The sequence below is a fragment of the Oryx dammah genome, unplaced genomic scaffold, assembly GCF_014754425.2.
Source record: "Oryx dammah isolate SB20612 unplaced genomic scaffold, SCBI_Odam_1.1 HiC_scaffold_2, whole genome shotgun sequence".
Classification (NCBI taxonomy): Eukaryota; Metazoa; Chordata; class Mammalia; order Artiodactyla; family Bovidae; genus Oryx; species Oryx dammah.
In genome coordinates, this window is record NW_024070186.1 from 2,792,601 (window position 1) to 2,816,010 (window position 23,410).

General features: G+C 44.2%; 1 protein-coding gene and 1 long non-coding RNA gene across 5 annotated transcripts in view; one reads left to right on the plus strand and one right to left on the minus strand.

Moving 5' to 3' along the window:
- Positions 1–445: 445 nt before the first annotated feature.
- On the minus strand, positions 446–22,306 carry LOC120880265. The gene is made up of 4 exons (XR_005724993.1): positions 22,234–22,306; positions 12,813–12,818; positions 1,319–1,327; positions 446–457 (listed from the first exon to the last, which is right to left on the minus strand). It is a non-coding gene; the product is annotated as an uncharacterized LOC120880265 (long non-coding RNA).
- Positions 13,823–23,410, plus strand: part of TBC1D5 (TBC1 domain family member 5) — a 585,769-nt gene continuing 576,181 nt past the window's right edge. For 3 of the 4 annotated variants that reach the window (XM_040263533.1, XM_040263505.1, XM_040263514.1), the window contains exon 1: positions 13,823–13,960. The gene's annotated coding sequence lies outside the window, so the exon portion shown is untranslated. Of the gene's footprint in view, positions 13,961–14,382; positions 14,562–23,410 lie in introns of those variants that run through there. The other variant, XM_040263525.1, reaches the window with a different exon arrangement.

Genomic DNA, 23,410 nt, shown 5'->3' on the forward strand with positions numbered 1-23,410 from the left:
GGACCTCATATAAGTGGAATCATGCAATATTTGTTTTGTTGTGATTGGCTTATTTCACTTAGCATAATATCCTCAAAGTTCATCTGTCTTGTACATATGTCAAAAGTTCCTTCCTCTTTCAGGCTGATTATTCATTTTAAATATATACTACATTTTATTAATCTATTCATCTATAGATGTACACTTGGATTGCTTCCACCTATTCGCCACTGTGAATAATGCTGCTGCTTTAATCTTTTAAAAGTTTGTTGTAAAGTTCACCCCAGAGAGAAGCCAGGGAGAACCTTCATGTGGGAGTCTTGAGTAATCCTAAAATGAAAGAAAGCACTTTCTGTCAGCTATCGTCAAGGATGAAAAGAAATCCAAGCCTCAGATTTATCTTGCCACACAATAATTTAAGGGCAGAATGCTCTGTTCTCACAGAGAAGAGCTGATTTTAAAGTGTCTCACTTTTTTTCTGACTATAAAAATAATACCTGATTATGAAAATAATATATGTTCACTGCAGAACATTTTGAAACCACAAAAGGGATATAGAAGACTATTAAAATTGTCCATAAACAGACAACAAATATCCACTATATTCAATATAGTGGTTTTCTTCTAGTTTTGCTGCAATATTATGTAATTTTATATACAGGCCATGTAGTATATACATAACCATATGAAATTTTTAAAAACCAACTAGAATCATAATGCATATAATTTTGTATCCCTTTTCCTTTACAATGATGGTGATTGCAGCCATGAAATTAAAAGACACTTACTCCTTGGAAGAAAAGTTATGACCAACCTAGATAGCATATTCAAAAGCAGAGACATTACTTTGCTGACTAAGGTCTGTCTAGTCAAGGCTGTGGTTTTTCCAGTAGTCATGTATGGATATGAGAGTTGGACTGTGAAGAAGGCTGAGCGCCGAAGAACTGATGCGTTTGAACTGTGGTGTTGGAGAAGACTCTTGAGAGTCCCTTGGACTGCAAGGAGATCCAACCAGTCCATTCTGAAGGAGATCAGCCCTGGGATTTCTTTGGAAGGAATGATACTGAAGCTGAAGCTCCAGTACTTTGGCCACCTCATGCGAAGAGCTGACTCATTGGAAAAGACTCTGATGCTGGGAGGGATTGGGGGCAGGAGGAGAAGGGGACAACTGAGGATGAGATGGCTGGATGGCATCACTGACTCCATGGACATGAGTCTGAGTGAACTCCAGGAGTTGGTGACGGACAGGGAGGCCTGTTGTGCTGCAATTCATGGGGTCTCAAAGAGTCGGACAGGACTGAGCAACTGAACTGAACTGATGTGCTTTGGGTTTTTGTACATTCTTTTTCTCATTTAATCAGTTTTCTCCCATTCGTCTGTTTATGTCAGATGTCATTTCAGTTCTCTTCACAAAGAAATCATGTCCTTGGATATCTTTTTGAATATTTCCAGCAAATATGTTACAAAATTTTAATGTAGTTCTTAGTGACAACTTTTCGCATATTAGGAACCTCCTTTGAATATTGAAAAGTGGTATTCCTTTGCCATATGCTACAGCATTTTTTCATGTGCGCAGAATTTTTTCTGTCTGACCATGTTGGAATTTGTAGAACACTATTGTTTGAACACTGGATTTTCCAATAGACTGAACGAATGTCCTTGACTATCCTCTAAAACAGTGCCTATTGACCAGGGAAGGTACCATTCCAGAAGGGAAATGCTAGGAGGGAACTCAGTCTGGCAGGCAAGCAGGCAGAAGAATGTCCCTTCCAAAGACGCCCATGTCCTAATCCTTGGGATTTATGAATTTATTACATTAAATGGCAAAAAGAACAGATACGATGAAGGTAAGGGTCCTTGAGATGGAGAGATTATCCAGGGTTATGTTTAAAAGCAGAGAACCCTTCCATCTCTCCAAGCAATAGCCAGAGAGGGATATGATGATTGAGGGACCAGAGGGATTTACACAGCAAGGGCTCAACTTGTTGTTAGTGACTGCTCCATGGAAGGAAAGCTATGACAAACCTAGATAGCATACTAGAAAGCAGAGACATCACTGCAGACAAAGTCCATATAGTCAAAGCTATGGTTTTTCCCAGTGGTCATGTATGGGTATGAGAGTTGGAGCATAGAGAAGGCCGAGTGCTGAAGAATTGATGCTTTCTAACTGTGCTAGAGAAGACTCTTGAGAGTCCCTTGGACTGCAAAGAGATCTAACAGTCAACCCTAAAGGAGATCAACTCTAAATATTCATTGGAAGGACTGTTGCTGTTGGTGAAATTAAAGCCCGATACTTTGGCCCCTGATGCAAAGTGCTGACTCGTTGGAAAAGACACTGATGCTGGGAAAGACTGAGCGCAGGAGGAGAAGGGGACAACAGAGTATGAGATGGTTGGATGGCATCACTGACTCAAAGGACATGGGTTTGATCTAACTCCAGGAGGTTGTGGAGGACAAGGAAGCCTGGTAGTGCTGCAGTGCTCCATGTGGTCGCTAAGAGTTGAACACAACTTAGCAAGTGAACAACAACAAAAGCAAGGATTAGGGGGAGCTAATGCTCAAAAGGCCCAAACTCCCCTGGCGTGCTGCAATCCACGGGGCGGCAGAGAGTCAGACAAGACATAGCGACTGAACTACAACAACAACTATACATATATATAGGCTTGGCAGGCTATTGTCCATGAGGTCACAAAGAGTTGGACATGACTGAGTGCCCACACACAGACACACAGACACACACACAGACACACAGACACAGACACACACACACACACACTTTGCTGTTCAACAGAAATTAACAAAACATTGTAAGTCAAATATGCTTCAATAAAATTTTAAAAAGATTCAGTCCATCATCATCAATGAAACAGCTGAAATTTCACCTGGGCTTTAGCCACTATTCTTCTCAATTAAAGTCTACAGGGCCCTTGCCATTCTTTCTCCTTTTCTCTATCTTTATGAGCCTTTTAACAGGAATTTTTAAGTCAGCCTATCACACATCTCTGGACAGTGCCTTTGTGAACCCAAATTGTAGACTGCTTTTAAAGGCAATATTTTAACATAAGATATAGAAATTAAATGAGAGAACAGTCTTATGTATGGAATTTAGCTCTACTCCAGCGTTTCAGATATGTATTTTTTCTTGTCATAAGGCATATATAAATAAACTGATAATTGGATGTCAGGAGTTGTCTACAAATGTGACACTTTTTATGACACTACGAAACTTGGAAGGGATAGCATTATATTTGAAGGAATAGGATTATGTCCTTTAAGATCTTTGATAGAATAGTATTTCAACTTATGGTGTTTTAATGTGAATTTTAAATTCAATTTAATGTCTAGTTACTTGATTAAATACAGTATAACATCTAACATCCTTCAGATGAGCCAAGTTACATGGCAAGCTGCATGTTATTCCATATTAATCATTTTTAACAGCTAAACAATAGTTGAAAACAGGCGATCTTTGAAAGATCTGTGAGTTAGAAAGTAAATAGAAGCGTAATATGTCAATTCGCCAGCTTCATGAGGCCAACTCATTTATAAGGAATTAGATTCCAGTGAAGACCCATCAGTTAAAGATAACTACTGAAATCTGAAACAGAATCCCAGGAATGAAATATTGGCACTATCCCTAATATATCTAAGAAATGTTTCTTTTCATTGGAATACAACATTGTGGCAATTTGCAATGAAAATTACTCTATTCAGTCACCTATTAAACATTTGCTGTATTATGCTGTACATTACTTGAGGCTTCATCCGTAAGATAAAATTCCCAAAGTAATTTTTCTAACTGGGTCTATAACTCTTTCATCACCCTCATCCCTGAATATGCATGACTTCCCATTACTGTTTATAGTTAGGACTTCTGTCTTTGCAGTATATGGGCACAAAAAGCTATGTTATATTTGCCATGGGAACTATAATTTTTAAGGCCCCTGTGCTTGTAAAATCTTTACCTTTATTATATTACTGTAATGTAGATTTTGGATTTTATAGAGGATCGCATATTGAGGGAGCACAGAGTTGTGCCAGTGAATGGTCTGAACTGTTAGTTCCATGACGCTGTGGCTTGTTAAAGCAACAGTTGGGGAGCTCACGCGTGTCACAGGCAACTGACCAGCTTCTGAGGTTGGCTTCTTTGTGCTTACCTTCATTCATGACCCTCCATACTTTATTCTTTCCTTGTATTAGAATTACCTCCCACTTGAGAAGGCAATGGCACCCCACTCCAGTACTCTTGCCTGGAAAATCCCATGGATGGAGGATGCTGGAAGGCTGCAGTCCATGGGGTCGCTAAGAGTCAGACACGACTGAGCGACTTCACTTTCACTTTTCACTTTCATGCATTGGAGAAAGAAATGGCAACCCACTCCAGCGTTCTTGCCTGGAGAATCCCAGAGACGGGCGAGCCTGGTGGGCTGCCGTCTATTGGGTCGCACGGAGTCGGACACAACTGAAGCGACTTAGCAGCAGCAGAGTAAGCAGAGTGTGTTTCCACACAGTGTTGGTACTGGACTCAGCCCTGTGACTTGCCTTAATCAATATAACATGGAGAGGAGTGCTGGTGTGCCAGTTTTGAGCGAAAGCCTTAAGAATTATTGAATGTCTCTACTTGTTCTTATAATTTTGCCACCCACATGACCAGAACGTGAACTGTGTGCCCCTCTGTAGCTGCTGGTCTCAGAATGAAGATGTGTGAATAGACCTGAATCCAGCCCAAAGTTTGAAGTCCAGCCTAGCCAAGCTTGGCCAAGCTCAGCCCAAGCAGCAGCATGTGAACCACAACCAATCTGCAATTCGTACCTGAGAAAAAGAAATGCTTTTGTAAATCACTGAGATATTCGAGTTGTTTGATATGTAGCATTGTTGCAACAATGGCTAATTAATGCCTCTTCCATTGTTGACGGCCCTCGTCATTTGTCTCCCTGTGTGTGTGCTTAGGGCTTTTGGCTGGCTGTCCAAATGGGTGGAATCAGCTGGAGCATGCCAAGGACTACATGAGACATTTTTGCTGGGAATTCCCAAGCTGGAAAGAGATGTTGCATACCTTTAATATTCATATTTCAATCATCATTTTGAAGGGCTTCTAGAGGGACATTCAGCCTAAAAAGATGGTGATTTGGCATTCAACTATTCTCTGTTGATGAGTTATAAGTCACCCATTCAGATTGTAAGGACTTCGGTGAAATACTCTTCCTTTTCCAACATGCCTCTGGAGCATTTACATATTTGAGCAAGTATCTGGACTTTCTCATTAGATTAGCTTGTGAACCTAACTAAGCTTCTTCATTTGAGTGAGCCAAGTGCTCATATTGTATCTACACCAAGGCCTGCGGGTGGTGAACAGACTTTAGGAGAACCCCCAGTTATCCCTGCTTCCTGACACGTGTCCTGTGTAATACCCTCCCTTTAAGTGTGGAAGGGACTTGTCACATGTGTCTAAAAGACATACGGCAAAGGTGGTGGAATATCACTTCCATGATTGCTGCATAGGTTTGTGACATCTGCTTGTTAGGACACCCTCTCTTGCCGACTCTGATAAATCAGACTGTTATGTGATGAGCTGCTCTTTGAAGAGGCCCACCAGGCAAGGAACTGAAGCCCTGGTCTTACACGTGGCAAGGAACTGAACTCTGGCAGTAAACACGTGAGCCTAGAAACAGCTCTTTCCCCAGTGAAGCCTCGAGGTGAGACCAAAGCCTCTGCCAACACCTTGATTTGCAAATGGGTGACAGATCCCAGAGAACCTAGGAAACCTCTCACAGGCTCGGGACCTACAGAAGCTGTGAGATTATGAATGCTTGTTGTTCTCAGCAGCTATGTTTGTGGTAATTTGTCACACTGCAATCAGATGACCAGAACACTGTTCAACCATGGAGCAAGGTAATGATTTCCGTAATGTGATACAGATTTACTTTTATTCACAGCAAACATTTATTGAATACCTGCCAGATGTGAAGCGCCTAAAACACTGCCAATACAGAGATGAGTAAGACATACTGTTCGCCCTTGAGGAGCTCACCATTGAGGCAAGGTCAGACATCCAAACTTCTGGTCATCTCACAAGGCACAAACAGTATAGCAGGGGTATGAACTAAGTGATATAAGTCATGTTGCTCATCGATGCTTTTCTTGACATATTCTAAGCCTGCACCTAGAAAAAAAATGAAAGGGTCCTGTATGGAATACAGATACCATAAACTCATGTTGAAAGGTGTTACCATGGAAGCCTCTGCATGCACCTGACCAGCTATCCAATGGGCATAATTGCTATCACAGAGAACAAAGGCTTCAAAGAAATGGCCTTAAAAGATTGTGATCGTGATTCCTTCCACAAAACAACTGAAAATCAGCACTGAGTATCTCCCTCCTCTAAGTTCTTTCTCCTTATAAGATAATATTTGGGGATATGGTCCTTTCAAAGTAACAAAGTTAGGACCTTACTTTTAGTGCTATGCCATTTAGGCATATCAGTGGATATATCATAGATATTGGGGCAGTACAACAAAAATATCTTTGATTTTTGATGTCTGAAGTCAAGAATTTGCTCTTTTGTGCATGCAAACAATGAATCCCAATCATTAGAGTTTTATCTAGAATAATTAGCTCTTCCTACAGACTGCAGATTTTTTTTTCTGATGAAGGCTCCAAATATAAAATAAAAAACAATATCTACTTTTAATTGAATCATTAAATAGCTTACTTAACAGTGGATTATCTCAATTAATGCTCACAACAACCTGATAAATTAAAAACTATTGTTACCCCATCTCACAGATGGAACTGGAGTCACAGAGACTGAGTGGTTTAAGCAACTTGATTGAGATTCCATTATTATCAGGCAAGGAGAACTGGGTTTGAACTTGAACTGTTCTGGTCCTGTGCACTTAACCTCCTGTCTATAGTGCTTCCTAATGCCTCTGACTGCTCTGAGATTTTTAAGGGCAACTTTGAGTATCAGTTCAGTTCAGTCGCTCAGTCATGTCTGACCCTTTGCGACCCCATGGACTGCAGCACGCTAGGCCTCCCTGTCTATCACCAACTCCCAGTTCAGTTCAGTTCAGTTCAGTCGCTCAGTGGTGTCTGACTCTTTGTGACCCCATGAATCGCAGCACGCCAGGCCTCCCTGTCCATCACCAACTCCCGGAGTTCACTCAGACTCACATCCATCGAGTCAGTGATGCCATCCAGCCATCTCATCCTCTATCGTCCCCTTCTCCTCCTGCCCCCAATCCCTCCCAGCATCAGTCTTCTCCAGTGAGTCAACTCTTCGCATGAGGTAGCCAAAGTACTGGAGCTTCAGCTTTAGCATCATTCCTTCCAAAGAAATCCCAGGGTTGATCTCCTTCAGAATGGACTGGTTGGATCTCCTTGCAGTCCAAGGGACTCTCAAGAGTCTTCTCCAACACCACAGTTCAAAAGCATCAATTCTTCGGCACTCAGCCTTCTTCACAGTCCAACTCTCACATCCATACATGACCACTGGAAAAACCATAACCTTGACTAGATGGACCTTAGTCGGCAAAGTAATGTCTCTGCTTTTGAATATACTATCTAGGTTGGTCATAACTTTTCTTCCAATGAATAAGCGTCTTTTAATTTCATGGCTGCAGTCACCATCTGCAGTGATTCTGGAGCCCCCAAAAATAAAGTATGACACTGCTTCCACTGTTTCCCCATCTATTTCCCATGAAGTGATGGGACCAGATGCCATGACCTTCGTTTTCTGAATGTTGAGCTTTAAGCCAACTTTTTCAGTCTCCTTTTTCACTTTCATCAAGAGGCTTTTTAGCTCCTCTTCACTTTCTGCCATAGGGTGGTGTCATCTGCATATCTGAGGTTATTGAGTGAGCCTCGGTAGCGTAGCGGTTAGGCAGACGGGCAGGTGGACAGGCAATCTGGCTCCGTAGGTCAGGATGTTCGAATCCCAGGCTTGACCAATTCCCAGAGTTTATTCAAACTCATGTCCATCGAGTTGGTGATGCCATCCAACCATCTCATCCTCTGTCGTCCCCTTCTCCTCCTGCCCTCAATCTTTCCCAGCCTCAGGGTCTTTTCCCCTGAGTCTGCCCTTCATACCAGGTGGCCAAAGTATTGGAGTTTCAGCTTCAACATCAGTCCTTCCAACGAACACTCAGGACTTTGAGCATGGGTGATAATAAAAAGCATAATGCTGCAAACACAGGCCTAGAAGTCTCAAAGTAGTTGATGTTCCGAATAGATGCATAAATGTTGACGTCATTTCCAAGGGCGTGTGCTTTGATCTATTTGTGTTTCAACATTTTATCCGGACAGTCTTTCATGAAATTATCCCCTAACAGAATATAATGTTACACATCACATCAGGTGTGCAGCTTTCAAAAAGAGATTTTTAAAAATTCAGTGGCTTCAATAAGGTAGAAATATCTTTACCTCTGATTTAAAGGTCAAGGGTTAGTCAAGGCTGGGCAAGCAGCGCTCTGTGAGACAACTCAGGGATGCAATTTCCTTCCATCTTGCTGCTCTGCCTCTTGAAGGTTGGGTTGGCACCCCATCTGTGTGCCAGCTGTCATGAATGGAGAAGAGGCAGTTTAGGGCAAGGTACTTCCTTTAAGCAAGTATTGTGCAAATTGTACACATTGTCACCTATAGGCTCCACGATGAAAACAAAGTCACATGGCCAAATCCAGCCACAAGGCAGAATGGGAAATGTAGTCTTCAGACAGGAGGCCATGAGCCCAGCTAAAACTCAACTCCAGTGAAAGAAGCGGAAAATAAATTTGGAAGGAAAGAGGAACCAGCTGCTTACCATACATAGATATGTAGACCCTACATATAAATCAATTTCTGGTTTCTGTATTGGGGTGTGTGTGTGTAGGCTCTCTTTTGAATAATATCTATGATTAGAATGCAAGTTAAAATGACTTTAAAGCTTGATATCTGATCAATTATTTTGTGCGTGCTGATAATACTGCCTCTTTAATAACAGGGTTAGTAAATGGATAGTTGCTTTATATTAGGTGAGAACATTCTGAAATTATGTATAAGATTTGTTGAGTAATGAAAGGAATGCTGTGAGCACGGATTGTTCGGTCGCCAATGTCCCTCTCCCAACCTGACAAATGTGTGCGCATGTGTGCGCTCAGTCGCGTCTCACTCTTTTCGACCCCATGGACTGCAGCCCACCAAGCTCCTTTGTCCATGGGATTTTCCAGACAAGAATACTGGAATGGGTTGCCATTTCCTACTCCAGGGGATCTTACTGACCCAGGGACCGAAACCGTGCCTTTTGCATCACCTGCTTTGTCAGACAGATTCTTTACCACTGTGCCACCTGCTGCTGCTGCTGCTGCTGCTAAGTCACTTCAGTCGTGTCCGACTCCATGGGACCCCAGTGACGGCAGCCCACGAGGCTCCCCCGTCCCTGGGATTCTCCAGGCAAGAACACTGGAGTGGGTTGCCATTTCCTTCTCCAGTGCAGGAAAGTGAAAAGTGAAAGGCAAGTCGCTCAGTCGTGTCTGACTCTTGGCGACCCCATGGACTGCGGCCCACCAGGCTCCTCCGTCCGTGGGATTTTCCAGGCAAGAGTGCTGGAGTGGGGGGCCGTTGCCTTCTCCACTGTGCCACCTGGGAAGCCCTAATCCGACAAATAGCCATGAGCTTCCCTGTGCCACCCCTTGCTGTTGTCGGTGGGTTAGGGGGATACTTCACAAGTGCCTTCTAAGGAAAGCAACCTTAAGTAGTTCTCTCTGCATGTAGCTACTCAGGCTCGGTATTACTACGGCGTAGATTCCATCTGATGACCTCAGCTCTGGGGCCTCCCCAATAACATTGTTGCCATAGTCTTGGCTCTCTGTGCACTAATACCGAATAGAAATATGGATACAGAGTTTTGGGAGAGAAAGAGAGAAACTTTATTCCTTTGCCTGGTAAAGAAGGCACAAGCCTACTAGCACCTCAAGAACTGTGTCCCACACCCTTCCCTGGGGAATTAAGAGAGGGTTTTATAGCTGGGGGTTATGGTCTGGGGTAGGTGATAATGATCAAAGTAATGAAGGTCTTACTTTATTCCTCTTGCTGCAGAGTTTTGAAACTGCCACTGTTGATGTCAGGCAACTTGGTGACTTGGTCTGTTGTCTCTGGGGTTATTGGCCCATGGCCTTCCTTCTGAAAGGAAGAATTCTATAGGAGATTGTTACAAGGGAGTGTGGGGGAATGTGAACACCAGGTGAAGGGTATAACTTGCATACTTTAAGGAACTTTGTGAAAGATAAGCCTTCCAAGTGCAGTGAATTGGTAGTAGTTAAAATAAAACTAGGCTTGCTTAACTCTTTCGGGCCTGCTGATGCTGTTTCTCCAGACTGTTCATTGTTTCCTTATTTTCCTTGTTTATAAGAAAAGTCTCATTTCTAGTTTATAATAAGTCTCATTTCTATTTTTGCTGCAACAGCATGACATGTGTCTTCCTGTTTGTCCTCAGAGACTAGAAATGGTTTCTAGCCTGATCAGACCCTGACTGATGAGATGGCCTACACCATTGGGTTTTTACAATTTTAGCTATGCACAAAGACTAACTCAGTTCAGTTCAGTTCAGTCGCTCAGTCGTGTCCGACTCTTTGTGACCCCATGAATCACAGCACGCCAGGCCTCCCTGTCCATCCCCAACTCTCGGAGTTCACCCAAACTCACGTCCATTGAGTCCGTGATGCCATCCAGCTATCTCATCCTCTGTCGACCCCTTCTCCTCCTGCCCCCAATCCCTCCCAGCATCAGAGTCTTTTCCAATGAGTCAACTCTTCGCATGAGGTGGCCAAAGTATTGGAGTTTCAGCTTTAGCATCAGTCCTTCCAAAGAACACCCAGGACTGATTTCCTTTAGAATGGACTGGTTGGATCTCCTTTAACTGCCTTTTAATCCCAATTCTCAATTCTCTCAGAAAAGAGAAGCTGATTGGCCCTGTTTGTTTCAGGTTCTTGATGGGGATTTGAGGTGGGGAGAAGGGAGAGGTGATTGAAGGTTGGTTGGAAATATTTATTATGAACTACATGAACAGCCTCCATAGTATCTGCTATAGGAACACATGGGGAGGGGGAGACTCAAATGGCCCATGTTTAGTAATTTTTATTATAACAATCTTTATTATATTCTCAATTATCTTTGTAGTCAAAATAACTGTTAATCTTTCTTAAATTCTTAGTAGCGAAAGGCTTTAAGCGTGTTGTTATCCCTACCTGGGGTTCGCTGCCTTTTAACAATGGGTCTGGGAGATGGAAAGGATTTGAAAAAAATGTAAAATACCAGAGAATGAGAGAAGTTAGATTTTTTTGAGATGATTCGTTATCTCTGAGCTGTAGCTCCAGCCTGAGGGTGGGCCAGGTGAAATCCTAGAATGGGGGTAGGTTTCCGTTCAGGCCCTCAGGGAGGGAGACTCCAAGATGGGAGTGGATGTACAAAAATTTGAGAGAATACCAGTGAAGGATAAAAGGAAGGAAGCAGGGGCAGGGGGAGAGACCACGATGATGCAGGTATGACACCTGTGAAAGTTCAAAAGCAAGGAAGGGAAGCTTAATTAAGAAAGCCCTAAGACTACAGGCAGTTCTGAGACAATTTGGCCAGACCCGTGGGGAATCCTTGAGCCAAAGCCACCCATTAGAGGACACCTGCCTGAGTTGCCCTGCTGTGCAGTCAGTGACTGACAGGGGGAGTGTGGTCTCATAAACACAATGAGGGGTCCGAGGGCAGAGAGAGTCTTATCTAAGTCATACAGGGGAAGGATTGTTCTTTGCCATAAGCCATTTCCCAGAACACCAACAGGTGGGGGGATTTCCTCATAGTCTCTGTTTTCCCTGAGTACAGGTTCTGGTCAATTTCAAAGTTGTCACTGCAAAGCCTGGTTTTAAGGCCTAGACTTGGAACAGACTTTTTTTTTTTTTTTTTAATTGTTGAAAGCAGTGACAAGTCCAGCCCAGATCCAAGAGGAGATTACACAAGGGCATGACTCCTGGGGAGGCATGGTTCTGTGCAGGCCACCAAAATAACCGTGTTCCTCAGGTTCTGAACCTTGGACTAGATACAGTGAGATGTGACTGGCACGTCTGAGGTGGCAGCTGCACTCGTTGGGCGGGATCCATCCGCAGGTGGGTCCGCTGGTAGCTGCAGAGAAGAGCCCATCAGCATTGCAAACACGTGAGAGGAGGCTGTCATCTTCCTGCTTCTCAGAAGCCCTTGTTAGCACTGATTCGTGCACGTGTAGGTGTGTGTGCATGTGTTCAGTTGCTCGGTCGTGTCTGACTCCTTGCAACCCCATGAAGCCCTCCAGGCTTCTCTGCCCAGGGAATTTTCCAGGCAAGAATACTGGAGTGGGTTGCCATATCTTATTCGATCAACATTTATCCCAACAGGGGTTCTGTTGCTGAACATCACCTCAATATTCACCGGTTTAACAGTAATGACTCATCTAGCCAGAGCTACCAGTTAGTTTTTACATTTTATTTAGTTTTTCCTGATTAAATCTGGCACAAGCAACTCACATAACCTGCCCTGCTTTGACAACCAAATGCGCTGACAGTGAGGGGACTCCCCTTAAGGGGAGGGTCTGTCAGTTCTCCAAAAAACGTCTTCCACCAGGGACCTTCCTCTGAAGCCAGCTAACCTTTGGAAATCTGACCTTTTACTGCCTTGGTTTTCAGGACTCAACACTATCAATTTCCATTAGGCTCTTTGTGAAGATATGTAATAAAATACCATAAATCTCTGTAACTAGGTGAAGCATTAAGCACCCTAATTAGCAATACCATTCCAAGCCTTTTCATTCAAAGGCTTTCAAATTGGGGAAACAAACAAACAGCATCCTGCTGTTTAAATCTTGACTAAAAGCAAGTGGAGGACAACAAAGCACAGGATTTACAGTCAGTCCTCAAGCCTTTGCGGAGATATCACAATGTTAAAGACATATACTGCCCTAAGTTATGAGGTGACATAAAATCCAAGCCTACTACTGTGGTTTGTAAAAAAAATAACGTGTATTATTTCTCTACGGGTTATTCTAAAGTGAGCAGTGAAGTGAAAGTTGCTCAGTCGTGTCCGACTCTTGAGACCCGAAGGCCTGCAGCCCGCCAGGCTCCTCTGTCCATGGGATTTTCAAGGCCAGAACACTGGAGTGGGTAGACTTCCCCTTCTTCAGGGGATCTTCCTGACCCAGGGATGGTACCCAGGTCTCCGGCATTGCAGGCGGATTCTTTACCAGCTGAGCCACCAGGGAAGTCCCATAGTAAAGTAGGTATGCACAAACTACTAATGACTCCCAAAGCAGAGTAGGGTACATCTCAGAGAGGAAGTGACAGAGTGGCTGGGTATTGAAGCAGGACTAGGAGTCCACTCAGCCACAAGGCCCCATCACAAGCCACAGGAAATGCAAATTCTCAGGCAGGAGGGCCAGCCTCTCAGACGGTCTCACCCTGGGAAGGTGGTGGTGAGCAAGAGGGCCTGACATCCCCGGGGCGGATTCTCAGCCTCCAGCTGCGCACCAGCAGACCGCGGCCGGAGGTGTGGAAGATAAAAAGGGCAAAGGCAAGGAAGGGAAAGGGGAGAAAAAAACCGAAACGAGACCTCCCGCGCACGCGCGCCGGCAGCCGCGGCGGGCGGCTCAGCCCGCGGATCCCGCTCAGCCTCGCGTCGCGCGCGCGCAGTGTGCAGGCCCGGCGGGCGCACGCGCACTAGAGCGCGGGCGCCCGCGCCGCGGGGCGCTTAGAGGTGGAGCGCGCTGAGGGCGCGCGGCGGGGGGCGGCCGCCTTACGGCGCGGGCGTGGTCACGTGGCTGCCGGCCCCGCCGCCGCCGCCCCCACCCCCACCCCCCCGCCCTGTTCCCTCTCTGGTCGGGTCAGGCGCGGCCAGTCCCGCGAGCTCCCGGCAGAGGCTGAGGGAGAGAGAGAGAGAGAGAGAGAGGGGAGGAGGACTCAGGGCGCAGGAGCCGGGGAGCCCTCCCGCGCCACAGGTAACGCCAAAGGACGACGGCGCTGACGGCCGTAAAGCAGCTCGGGCGCCCTGAGCGCCTCCGCCCTCCTCCAGTGCAGCCCCCGCGGGCAGTCGCTCCCGCCCGGCCTCCCCTCGGCGTCTCCGGACGCGTCCCGCCCCCCCTCGCGCCGCCGCCTTCCCCCGGGCGGGCCTGAGGTGTCGCCGCCGCGACGGGGCCTCGCCGCGCCCCCCGCGTGTGCGCGTCCCGGGCGGGGGCCGGGGGGCGGGAGACGGGGCTCCCTCGCCCCGGGGCGGCGGGGCTGAGGCGCTGCCCCGCGGCCTGCCGCCCGCCTCCCCGCCGGTGGGGTCTCGGGTGCGACCGGGCTGAGCGCCGCGGCCGAGCCGCGCTCCACTTCCTCCTTGGTCCATTTCCTGGTACCTTTCGGTCCCCTCGCGGGCCGGAAGTCAGACGGGTTCGGAGCCCCCAAACCTTGTAAAATGCATTCTCCAGAAGAGAGGAGAGCTTCCCCCCACCCTCCCACCTCAGGAGGGAAACGTGAGCTTGAGTACGACTTAAGTTTCCTTCACCTGTAGGAACATGCAAGTTGAGGCCTTTCAGGATGTGAGAAAAACTGCAGAGGGTGAACACTGATTTTTTTTTTTTTTGTAACACCCCATCCCACCCGCCTCCTTTTTCCTGGAGAAAGGAGCTCAAACCTCTACAGCAATTTCTTGATTCTACAGGTGACCTAAAATTTGTTCAGTACTAGCTATTAAATAGTTTCAGTTACAGGATGTATGTTTAAAGTTCACATCTTTTAGATTTTTTGTGGGGAATAATTTTCTGCAAACTTCAGCCAACTCCAAATTCTAAATACTAAAATTTTAGAATGCGGGTTGCACAACTTTGGGCCAGACGGTGGTTGTATTTCTAGACCTAGTCATTCTTTTTTATTCTTTGTCCCACAGTATACAGCCCCAATATATTATTGTGTAGTCACTGTATAATAATATGAACATGCCGCTGTTTGTACACAGATACTGACTTAGTATTAAGTGTAGGCATTGTTGAAAGTAAACTTTTGAGCACCTTTGATACCAGTGATGAAGAATTTAATTTATATACTAATTGTCTTAAGGAACTTTTCTGATTCCCTGTCTTGGTAGTTTTCATATTTTATCTCTAAATTCAGTTGTAAACTGGAGCATTTTTCGACAACTATTTGCTGTAGAGTCCTGTAGAGCAGTTCTTCTCAAACTTCATAATGTGTCTGGGAATCCCTTGAGGCTCCTGTTTGACAATGCAAATTCTGATTCAGTAGATCTGTGTTGCAGCTTGATATTTTATGTTTCTTATAAACTACTTCCACTGGAGGAGGAACCATTCTTGAGTAGCAAGGGTGTATGTTACTTGTTTGCTAAGAAATGAAATATATCAATGAATAAGTGCCTTTTAGTAATTCACTTTTGGTGTAGAGGTGGCTTGAGGTAAGAGACAAATGGCAGGATGAACTGAGAGAGCTTGCTTTGGGAAATCCCTTTGCAGAAAAGCCAAGTCCAGGTCCCAGGGGAGGGGATAGCAGAACTGGGAGCGCTCCCTCGCCTAGGAGTGCAGGCACCGTCTGGGCATGCTGTGCTGCCTGCGTCGCCGGGCCTGCACGTGTTCCGCGGAAGAAGTCCACTTGCTCAGCAGTGGGTGGGTGGATTTTTAATCAACATAAAGACTGCATCATACTCTTTGGGATGAAAGTGTCTTTTATTGGTGAACGAATTGAGTGTGTGCTCCTTCTGTCACTTACTCAAATGGCAGCCTCAGCTGAGTAATACATGCCTGAGCCTTGGAAGCAAACTTGTGAAAAACTTGGAGTCTCCACCTGGTGATTTTCCTTAAATATTGAAAAAATGAAATTGAAAAGTTTACATTAAAAAAGTAATTGAAAAGTCATAGTTGTCACAGGTAACTTCATATAGTTCATGTACATAAAAATGGTTCTTGAAGTGAAGTTGCTCAGTCGTGTCCTGACTCTTTGCGACCCCATCCGTCCATGGGATTTTCCAGGCAAGAGTGCTGGAGTGGATTGCCCTTAAAAATGGTTCTTAAGTTCAGAAAAACTTTATGGAAGTATAACATCAACTACTTTTGGCACTGTGATAATTTTACAATTTTCATTCTCATCCTTACTTTACTGTTGTTTCTTTTCTTGTTAAATATTATGACAGTACTTTTTTTCCTCCCAGTTTTATTGACATAATTGATAAACAGCACGTGAAGCATATGCCTGCAATGTGGGAGACTTAGGTTCCATCCCTGGGTTGGAAAGATCCCCTGGAGGAGGGCATGGCAACCTACTCCAGTATTCCTTCCTGCAGAATCCCATGGACAGAGGAGCCTGGCGGATTACAGTCCATGATGTTACAAAGAGTCAGACATGACTGAGTGACTTAACACATTATATAGATGTAAGGTGTAATGCATAATGATTTGACTTACATCATGAAGTGATTATTACAATAGGTTTAGTGAACATACATCATCTCATATAGATATTAAAGAAATAGAAAAAAATTCTTTTTTCCTTGTGGTGAGACCTGTTAGGATTTCTTCTCAACAGCTTTCCTGTATAACGTAAAACAGTGTTAACTATATTTATCATGTTGTACGTTATAGCCCTAGTACTTATTTATCTTACAACTGGATGTTTGTACCTTTTGTCTGTCTTCATCCAATTCCCCCGTCCCTCTACTCCTGGCTCTGTTAACCACAAAGCTTGATCTCTTTTTCTGTATATTTATTCTTTAAGTATAATTGACCTACAACACTGTTGTTACCTATTACATGACATCTAGTTGCCATATGTCACCCTACAAAGATATTACATAGTTATTAACTAACTATATTGCTCACACTGTTCATGTAAATGATTTTGCAACTGGAAACTTGTACCTCTTAATCTCTCTCCCTGTTTCATTCCTCTTCCCACCTCCCTTGCAACCACCTATTTGTTCTCTGTATGTATATACCTCTGTTTTGATTTTGTTAAAAATCAAATGTTTGCTTATTTGATTTTATTAGGTTTGGTCATTTGTTTTGTTTTTTAGATTTCACATTATAAGTGAAATCATGCAGTATTTGTCTTTCTCTCTCTGACTCATTTCACTTAGTAGAATACTTTTCAGGTTATTTTGAATGGCAGGATTCCTTTTCATGGCTCAGTAATATTCCATAAGTGTTTTGTTTTCTTCAGATAAATATCCTGGAGTGGAATTGCTGGATCTTTGGTACGTTTACTTTTTTGGATTCCTCAAGGGTTCCTTTTTTCCCACATCCTCACCGACACTTGTTATTTGTTGTTTTTTTGATCATAGCCATTCTGACTGATGTGAGGAGATATTTCAGTGTAGTTTTGATTTGTGTTTCTCTAATGATTAGTGATGTTTAACATGTTTTCATTTCCCTCTTGGCTGTATCATCTTTGGAAAAAATATCTGTTGAGATCTTGTGTACGTGTTTCGATCAGGTTGTTTGCTTTTAGATACTGAATTGTATGGGCTCTTTTTAAGTTTTGGGTATTACACCCTGTATCAGATGTATGATTTAGAAATATCTCCTATTTATTAGGCAACATTTTCATTTTATTAATAAATGTGATTTTGCCCCTCCTACCATCTTGTTGGGGCTTCTCCTTTGTCCTTGGACATGAGGTATCTTTTTTTGGTGGGATCCAACATTCTCCTGTTGATGGTTGTTCAGTGGTTAGTTACAATTTTGGAATTCTCACAGGAGAAGATGAGCCCATGCCCCTTCCACCATCTTGGTAGCTCTGACTTGTCTGACAGCTGGAGTGGTGGTACAGACCAAGAAGAGAAGGAGGTAATAGAGGAAACTCTGGAAGACTGGTGTACTGGCATGGCAATCTTCTGACAGATACTTGCTGGTCAAGCTAATCCCACAGATAAGGAGGGATAACACCTGGCCTAGAGCCACAGAGATTACCATGCCCTGCTCAGCACTTGGCAGCTCCTCTGGCGCATGCTGGGCAGGAGTGAGGCAGACAGGCTCCGGCTGCTGTGCCGCTTCCCTCGGCCAGCAGGTGCTTGACGATGGTCACCTCATGGTTCACTGAGGACCATCTCCACAGAGGCGCAGCGTGGTGGTGATAAGAACGTCTGTGCCGGGGAACTGCATGGAGGACCTGGTCTGGTGGCCATGGACTGGAGAGGCGGTGCTGCTGGCCAAGCAGCGAGGCTCTGGTCATGGCAGACATCCTTTCCCCACAGCACAAAAGAGGGCTCTACACAGGGACATCACCAGATGGTCAGTACAGAAATCAGATTGATTATATCCTTTGCAGCCAAAGATGGAGAGACTCTACACCATCAGCAAAAACAAGACTAGGAGCTGACGGTGGCTTAGATCGTGAACTTATTGCAAAATTCAGACTTAAATTGAAGAAAGTAGAGAAAAATACTAGACCATTCAGGTACGACCTAAATCATACCCTTTACGATTATACAGTGGAAGTGACAAATAGATTACAGGAATTAGATCTGACAGAGGGTCTGAAGAGGGTCTGAGGGATGGAAGTGTGTAACACTGTACAGGAGAAGGTGACCATAAGCATCCCCAAGAAGAAGAAATGCAAAAAGGCAAGATGGTTGTCTGAGGAGGCCTTACAAATACTGAGAAAAGAAGAGACGTGAAAGGCAAAGGAGAATAGGAAACATGTATCCATCTGAGTGAGTTCCAAAGAATAGCAAGGAGTGATCAGTGCAAAGAAATAGAGGAGAACAATAGAAGACTAAAGGTCTCTTCAAGAAAATGGGAGATACCAAGGGAACATTTCATGCAAAGATGGACTCATTAAAGAACAGAAATGGTATGGACCTAACAAAAGCCCAGATATTAAGAGATGGCAGGAATACACAGAAGAACTATACAAAAAGAGATCTTAATGACACATAACCACAATGGTGTGATCACTAATCTAGAGCCAGACATCCTGGAATGTGAAGTCAAGGGGCCCTTAGGAAGCATCACTTCGAACAAAGCTAGTGGAGGTGATGGAATTCCAGTTGAGCTATTTCAAATCCTAGAAGACGGTGCTGTTCAACTGCTGCATTCAATATGCCAGCAAATTTGGAAAACTCAGCAGTAGCCACAGGATGGGAAAAGGTCAGTTTTCATTCCAATCCTAAAGAACGGCAATGCCAAAGAATGCTCAAACTACTGCACGATTGCAGTCTTCTCACACGCTAGCAAAGTAATGCTCAGAATTCTCCAAGCCAGGCTTCAACAGTACATGAACCGTGAACTTCCAGATGTTCAAGCTGGATTTAGAAAAGGCAGAGGAACCAGAGATCAAATTGCCAATATCCGATGGGTCAGAGAAGAAGCAAGAGAGTTCCAGAAAAACATCTGCTTCATTGATTATGCTGCAGCCTTTGACTGTGTGGCTCACAACAAATCGTGGAAAATTCTTCAAGAGAAGAGAATACCAGACCACCTGACCTGCCTCCTGAGAAACCTGTATGCAGGTCAAGAAGCAACAGTTAGATCTGGACATGAACGATGGAATGGTTCCAAAATGGGCAAGTAGTATGTCAGGGCTGCATACTGTCACTTTGTTCTTTTAACTTATATGAGAGTACATCATGCGAATGTTCTGCTGCATGAAGCACAAGCTGGAATCAAGATTGCCGAGAGAAATATCAGTAACCTCAGATTTGCAGATGACACCAGCCTTATGGCATAAAGCGAAGAGGAACTGAAAACTGTCTTGATGAAAATGAAAGATGAGAGTGAGAAAGCTGGCTCAAAACTCAACATTCAAAAAACGAAGATCATGGCATCTGGTCCCATCACTTCATGGCAAATAGATGGTGGTAGCAGTGGAAAAAGTGACAATTATTTTCTTGGGCTCCAAAATCACTGTAGATGGTGACCGCAGCCACAAAATTTAAAGACACTCTTTGGAAGAAAAGGTATGACAAACCTAGACAGCATATTAAAAAGTAGAGACATTACTTTATCAACAAAGGTCCATCTAGTCAAAGCTATGGTTTTTCCAGTAGTCATGTATGGATTTGAGAGTTGGATCATAAAGAAAGCTGAACACTGAAGAATTGATGCTTTTTAACTGTGGTACTGGAGAAGACTCTTTGAGAGTCTCTTGGACAGCAGGAAGATCAAACCAGTCAATCCTAAAGGAAATCAATTCTGAATATTCATTGGAAGGACTGATGCTGAAGCAGAAGCTCCAAAACTTTGGCCACCTGATGCAAGGAGCTGACTCATGCTAGGAAAGATGGAAGGCAGGAGGAGAAGGAGATGACAGAGGATGAGATAGTTGGATGACATCACCGTCTCAATGGACATCAGTTTAGGTAAACTCCAGGAGTTGGTGATGGACACGGAGGCCTGGCGTGCTGCAGTTCATGGGGTCGCAAAGAGTCAGATAGGAGTAAGTGACTGAACTGAACTGTTATCTTTGGCTTTGGTATCAGGGTAGTATTGTCTTTATGGAATGAGTTCAGAAATGTTTCTCTCTGCAATTTTTTTGGGAATAGCTTGTGAAAGATAGATGATAACTCTTCTGGAAGTTTTTGGAAGGATTCATCTAAGAAGCTCTCTGATCCTGAACTTTTATTGTCAGGAGTTTTTAAGTTACTGATACAACTTCATTAGTGCTAATTTGTCTGTTTATATTTTCTATTTCTTCTTGTTTTGTTTGGGAAGTGTCCCTTTCTAAGAACTTGTCCAGTTCTTTTCAGTTGTGCATTAATTGGTGGAATCCATTATGATTCTTTCTCTGGTGTTGGTTGTAACTTTTTTTATTTCTGATTTCCATTTGCATGGAGTATCTTTTTTCATCCTCTTTAACTTTCAGCCTATGTGTGTCTTTACATCTGAAATGAGTCTCTCTTTAGGCAGCAGGTACATGGGTCCTGTTTTGTGTTTGTCCAGCCACTCCTTGTCTTTTAATTGGAGAATTTAGTCCATTTACATTTTAAAGTTACTATTCATAGTTGTGTACTTATTGCCATTTTGTAGTTTTCTGTGTTTTTTTTTCCCATAAGTTTTTTTCTTTTTTTCTCCTTTTTATTTGATGACTATCTTTAGTGTTATTTTTGTGAGTCTTTGCATGTGTATATAGAATAGACTTTTGGTTTATGAGTAACGTAAGGTTTATGTGTTTGTATCTATATATGTATACACATTTTTATCATATATTTATGATTATTTTAAATTGATGATCTTTTAGGTTCCAATGCATTTTAACAACCCAGTATTTTTAACCCTCTCCCTCCAGCTTACTGTTCGTGACGTTGACATCATGTTTTACATCCTTCTGTTTTCTGTATCCCTTAACTATTGTGGTTGATTTTAACAGTTTTTGTCCTTTTACCTTCCTACTAGCTTCATAAGTGGTTGATTGGCTATCTTTACTGTTTATTTGCCTTTACCAACAACTTTTCCTTTTGTAATTTCCTTCACATGTTAGTTTGTAACCCCCCCCCTTTTTTTTTTTTTGCTTAGTCGAGTCTGTAAGTTTTCTTGTAAAGCTGTTTTACTGGTGCTGAACTCTTAGCTTCTGCTTGTCTGTGAAACTTTTGGTATCTCCATTGTATCTGAATGAAAGCTTTGCTAGGTAGAGTATTGATTCTCTTTAAATATATTGTTCCACTTCTTTCTAGCCTGTAGAGTTTCTGCTGAAAAGTTTGCTTATAGCTTTAGCAGACTTTTCTCATATAACTTGTTGCTTTTTCCTTGCTGCTTTAAATATTTTCTCTTAATCATTAGTTTTTGGCATTTTAGATACAGTGTGTCTTCGTATAATCCTCTTTAAGTTGATCCTGTTTAGGATTCCCAATGCTTCCTTAACTTTGATGTCTCTTTCCTTTCCCAGGTTAGGAAAGCTTTTAGCTATTATATTTTCAAACATTTTATTTTCCTCCTTATCTCTTCTCCATCTGGGACCAGTTTAATATGAATGTTGATACACTTGATGTTGTTCTGCTGCTAAGTTGCTTCAGTCGTGTCCAACTCTGTGCGATGCCATAGACGGCAGCCCACCAGGCTCCCCCGTCCCCGGGATTCTCCAGGCAAGAACACTGGAGTGGGTTGCCATTTCCTTCTCCAAAGCATGAAAGTGAAAGTGAAGTCACTCAGCCGTGTCCGACTCTTCTGGACCTCATGGACTGCAGCCTACCATGCTCCTCCATCCATGGGATTTTTCCAGGCAAGAGTACTGGAGTGGGATGCCATTGCCTTCTCCATGATGTTTTTTTAGCAGTCTCTTAAACTTTCCTGACCGTGATTTCTGCTGCTTTGACTTCCAGCTCACTGATCCATTCCTCTGTGTCATTTAGTCTACTGTTTATTCCTCCTACTGTACTTTTCATTCCAGTTAATGTATTTTTCATTTCTGGTTCTCCTTTATGTTTTCCAACTCTGTTAAAACATTCTGACTTTTTATTCTGTTTATTTAGTGGTCTCTCTAATCATTGCTTCCCTGGTGGCTGAGATGGTAAAGTGTCTGCCTGCAACGTGGGAGACCTGGGTTCCATCCCTAGGTGGGGAAGACCATTACTCCTCTCTTTTTTGGGTAGGTTGCTTATCCTGAGTTCTTCGGGGGTTTTACTTTGTCCCTTCATTTGGAGCGTGTTCTGTCGTCACCTTTATTTTGCCCAGTTTGCTGCTGTGGTGTGTCTGAAAAGTTGGGTGCAGTTCCCATCTTGGAGAAGAGCCCTTTCGTAAGAGACATCGTGTGTCCCTGCCCTGCAATCCGTCTGGTCACCAGAGCTGATGCTCGAGGCGTCCCCTCTGTGGGCTGTGTGCATCCTTCTTTGGGGATGAGCTGACTGCTTTCGGTGGTCTGGTAGGCACGACTGGCCCCTGGCCTGGTTGCTGGAGCTGTGTCATGAGACAGTTGGCTGTGGATTCCTGGAGGTCCTGCAGCTAGTGCTGATAGACTGGTGGGTGGAGCTGGGTGCCTGGTGGGTGTGGGTCCAGAGGTCCTAGCACTGGACTCTGCTGGTGGGCAGGGCTGGCTCCTGACATGGCTAGCTTTGAGGTCTGAGGTGTTCCAGGGGTGCTGAATCACAGGGTGACTGGCTGAGGGGTCCAGGGTGTCTTGGAGCTTGGGTCAACCTGCTGATGGTGGCGTTGGGGCTCTCAGGGGCTCCTGGGACCAGTCCTGTGCTACTGCTGGATGGGGCCAGGTTCTGCGTTCTTGGGTCAAAGGGCTTTGGGTCCGGGAACTGGTGTGTGCCCAGCGGTAAGGGTGGGAGCAGTTCCTGACACAGCTCGCTGTGGAGTCTCGGTTGTTCTGAAGCTGCTTGGCAGGTGGGGCTGGGGCCCAAGATGTCCTTGAGCCCCCTGGTGGTGGGTGAGTCTGGAGTTTGGGGTTGGCGCTGGCCCACTTGTGGGTGGGTTGGTGTGAGAGTACTCTTAAGTGCCAGGTACTGTCCTGAGCACTTCATGTATTTT